The sequence below is a fragment of the Coffea arabica genome, chromosome 3e (genome assembly GCF_036785885.1).
Source record: "Coffea arabica cultivar ET-39 chromosome 3e, Coffea Arabica ET-39 HiFi, whole genome shotgun sequence".
NCBI lineage: Eukaryota > Viridiplantae > Streptophyta > Magnoliopsida > Gentianales > Rubiaceae > Coffea > Coffea arabica.
In genome coordinates, this window is record NC_092315.1 from 32,399,290 (window position 1) to 32,403,914 (window position 4,625).

Sequence of the window (4,625 nt, forward strand, 5' to 3'; positions counted from 1 at the left end):
ATGTCAAGTGTATATGTGTTTTAACGTTTGGTTGGGTTCTGGCGGGTCGGTTACTATTCATGGCCGACTCCGGATTTCATTTTTTTTTTATTTTGGGTTATTTTGCCATTTTGACTTGGTTACGCACGTTTGTAAGTTCCGGAACGCAATAGATCGCTCGAAACTGCACCGTTAGTCCTGGCGAGAGCTGGGTAGGCAGTCCGCTAACCCCTTTGGTTCGCCTTTGGGGAAGGTGGGGCTGTCACAGGTGGTATCAAAGCCTAGGTTTGAATTAGCCTGGGTGTAATAGAAATGCTTGATTTGAGGGTTCTTTATTTATGGCCTTTAAGCTTATTTATGGTTAATTACTCTTTTGGTGTAGGATGGCCGGACAGGGTGATGTAGACACCAAATTTTTGGTGTTTTATTATTTATTTATTTATTTGCTATTCGTTTTATTTGTTCTATTTTATTTGTCACATTAGTTTTATTCACTTTTAGTGTTAGTTATTTTAGCCATTTTAGCATAGAATTAAAAGAAAAATCATGAAAAAGGAAAAGTAGAAATTTTGTTTTGGCTTTATTTATCTATTTTAGTCATTTCTACTTAATTTATCTTCTATTTGGTTCATTTGGAAAAAAGAGAAAATGAGAAAAATGAAAAAAAATGAAAAAAGGAAAATGAGAAAAGTTGCATTTTTGTTTATTTATTTTTATTTTTATCCAACGTTAATTAAGTTGTTTTTGTTATTATTATTATTATTTTTTTTAATTAATTAGTTGTCAAGTCAAAAAAAAAAAAAAAAAGAGAGAAAATGTCGCGGCATGCAAAGCTACAATTTTTGGCAGTTTGCAAGGGCATCACCTATGCTCATCGAAGGGCTGGAAGGCTAGGGCAGAATTGAACCTTCCATCCTCACCCTTGAGGTGAGGGTTGGCCGGGTATAAAAAGAGAAAGGGGAGAAAGCCGCAAGGGGGAGGATTTTTCGAGAGGAGGATATTAAAGTGACGGCGGACGTTTGAAAGGAGAGATCATCAGAGAGATTGAGAGTGGTGGGGGCTGAGTGAAAAGCTGGGATTGGAGAAGGGGAGGAAATAGAAGGAACGGCTAAAAGAAAAACTGAGAGCTGAGAGATTGAGAGTGGGGACAGCGAGAGAAAAACTGAAAGAGAGAGCTGGGGTTAGGAGTGATAGGAAGAAAAAGGGCTTAGAAGATCCAAGAAAACGAGAGAGGGAATCGGGGAGGCAAAGGGGACGGCTGAGAAGAAAAATCTGGAGCGGGTAAGAGGGAAGAAAGGATACGGCGGAGAGCAAGGAGGAACTGCCAACCCTCACGCCATTTAGCAGCTGCGGACCTTCATCAAGAAAAGCTCGCGTACCGTAAGTGGTTCTTCTTTCCTTTATTTCAGTATCTTGAAGCTTTCAAGCATGAATTTGTACGTGGGTTATTATGTGTATTCTGAATATGTGTGATGGAAAACCTATGACTCCAAAAAGCTGTTAACTTTCATGTTTTTCTTTCCTCCGTAAGCAGCATGCCCATGATCCGTGAGTTGCAAATTCATTCCTAGTGTCTTGTTTTTTTTACGATTTGGGTTTAGGAAGATTAACAAGGGTCTGCCGCAACAGGCCTTGACTTTGTTTTGTTTTGTTGCAGCGGTTTTTAAAAAGACAACCTCTTCGGTCTGCTGAATTTTTTCTGGAGTAGATTAAATTGTCTCTTGGGTGTTTGTTTGTTGTTAGATAGTATCCCATGTGTGTTAGCTACCATTGTTTAAATAGCAAAGTGTGGAGTATTTTTGGATTGCCACAAGTAGCTAAAAGCTGTTGCAGCCGTGACTTTCCCCCCTGCTTGATTAAGTTTTGCTCTGTTGGGATTTGGATACTATGACAGCAGACCGTAACCTGCCATTTGCTGCTTTGCCTGTCACTGCATCTTGATACATTAGCCGAAGTGTGGTGTTGTCTTTTCTACGTTTTTTTTGGTTCCTTCACTGCTAAAACAGATATCTGAAAATATGTGTGCATTCGCTGAATAAATGGTTGGGTTTAATCGAATGTTTTGGCATTTTAACTTACACGAGCTTTGTAGCTGCGAAATCTCTTAGCAAAACAAAAAGAAGTTGCATTTTTCTGTTCTGTTTTTCTGTCTCGTGGTTGCTCCCCGAGTCTTTGCACCTAAGTTGCATGTTTAATTTGTGTTAAGGACAAGGAATGGAATGATTCAGTGCTGGTTTGGGGTGTTTGAAGTCTAAAAAACACTTGCATCGCATTCCCTGCTTGCTGGAAAATAAACCATCAGGTCACTGAGCCATTTTGCATGCATTTTTCCAGATTTCTGCATTAGTTCTTTCCATGCCTGAGTTCCCTCCCATGTCCTTGCTTGATTGGGATATCCAATTCATGTCTTGCTTGTTTGTTTACTTGGGTTAATGCATATGCTTGGCATGAATCTGGTTGGTCGAAAGTTTCTTGAAGTTGCGGCAATATTGCAGTCTAGAAAATGCAGAAATGTTTGTTGCAGAAATGTTTTGAAAGCTTGGCATGAAGTTGCTTGAGTTGTTCAGATTTGCATCTACAAGTTTCATGATGCAAAGTGAGAGGATTGTGTGATTGTTTGCTTGGATTTAATTGTGTTTGAAAGCTGTTTTTTTGGTGAAGTGCTGATTGCAGAAGCCTTGTCTAAATAAAATTGCAGAAGCTTAAACCATTACGTATGCATGCATGAAAGCTTTCAAAAATTACACTTTGGCCCCCCAAATCTCCCCTTGTCCTACTATGGCCCAATCAATTGAATGATTTCCTCAATTTGGTCCTTGGTAGCTTTTAATTTTACAACTTCATTGCTTGTTTGTTTCAATTGACTACCATGCTTTGTTTCAATTGCACTTAATTCATGACTTTAGGGGCTTTATGACCAAGTGAGCTTGTGTTTGCCTATTTTCTTTAATTTTCCCAAATAAATTGGTACCTTGACCATTTCTTTTATTTTGGAGGATAAATAAGTGATTTCACTCCATTTAGGGCATCAACTCAAGGGAGGTATAATTTCTTTTATCTTTTTGTCTCTCCCCTATGTGATTCTACGTGTTATGTGAATATGCATGTCTACTTCGCTTTCCTTGCCTTTCCTTAATTCCTTGCATTTATTTCATTTACTTTTGCTTTTATTTAAGTTATTCATTGTGGGGTATGTGTACACCTCTTGGCTTGTAATAGATAGGGCTTGGCGAGCAATTCGGTCCATTTCCCCTTCCCCTTTTGTTGCCTTTCTTTAATTCCTTTCATTTATTTCATTCACTTTTGCTTTTTATTTAAGTTATTCATTATGGGGTATGTGTACACCTCTTGGCTTGTAATAGATAGGGCTCGGAGAGCATCTGGTCCATTTCCCCCTCCCCTTGGTTGCTTGCTTTTGTTGCTACATGTTTAAGTGCTTTATTAGGCTCTTGCATCTAGTCGAGCATGCTAAGTGTTATGTGCTACGTGTTTATAAGTGATTTGCATGTCTACTCGTTTTTTTATAGTGTGGCTGAATGGAATGGATGAATGTACGTCACCACACTAGTCCAACGCTAGTTGTGGCTTCTTTTGTCGTTTCCACTAGTCTAGTTGTGGAATTCATAGAAAGGGCTAGTCCAACGCTAGACCCAATAGGATTTTTCCTTTGTTTTTCATTAATGCATTATTTGCCTGTTCACTACATATCATGCATTTTTCCTTAGTTTTATCATCTGGCATGCTCCTCGATTCCCCTTTCCCCTCACTTTAGGTCTTGCATCTCATGCTAGTTAGGGTACATTTGCCTGAAGAGTCCCCTTAAATATGGGATATAGACGAGTGTGGCTTTTTCTAAGCCTTAGCACGCTTATATTCCCTCTATCAAAGGAAAAATCAAGTCACAAAGTTAAGAGTCCCCGTACCCGTCTTGATGCATTCCTATAGGATTCATGCATTTCATTCATTCACTATCACTTACTTTATATTCCATTCCTCTTTCTACCTTCTCACTTCACACTACTTTCATTTTACACGTTTTATTCAACTACTTACACTCTATACCATATCACTCGCACACATGCACCTTATGGCATTTTTCACCTTATTATTCTTTACTTACTTTACCTTATAAAGACATTTGCACACCCCCACTTATATCTTATTACTTTTATCATTTTTCTCACTTCACACAAACTCACACTTTCACATGGCATGCATTCCACTCATTTTTACGTCATTTAGGATTACGTGTGACCTCTCCAAAGGATCATTATTGGGCTTCACAATTAATGTGATTGGCCCCACTCAACCTTTGAAGAGAAATTTCCCCCATGTCCCCCTAGATCTAGGTTTTTGCATTCATATAGACATATCCAATACGCGATACATACCTTGGGTAGAAAAATTAGGGAAAATTGGTTTAAGTCACGCAACTAGCCTTGGCTAGGTCGAAGGGGTGCCTTGGATTTTTATCCTTGCCTTCCCCTTCGTCAAATGTGACCCCCGATCCCTCTTTTGGTTACGTAGACCCAAAAGTTCTCTAAAAGGGTTTATTTACTTTTCAAAAACAAAAATCATTTTTGGGTGACTTGGTACACCCTAACTCTATACCAAGTGGCGACTCCATTTTTGATACAAAAATCCCT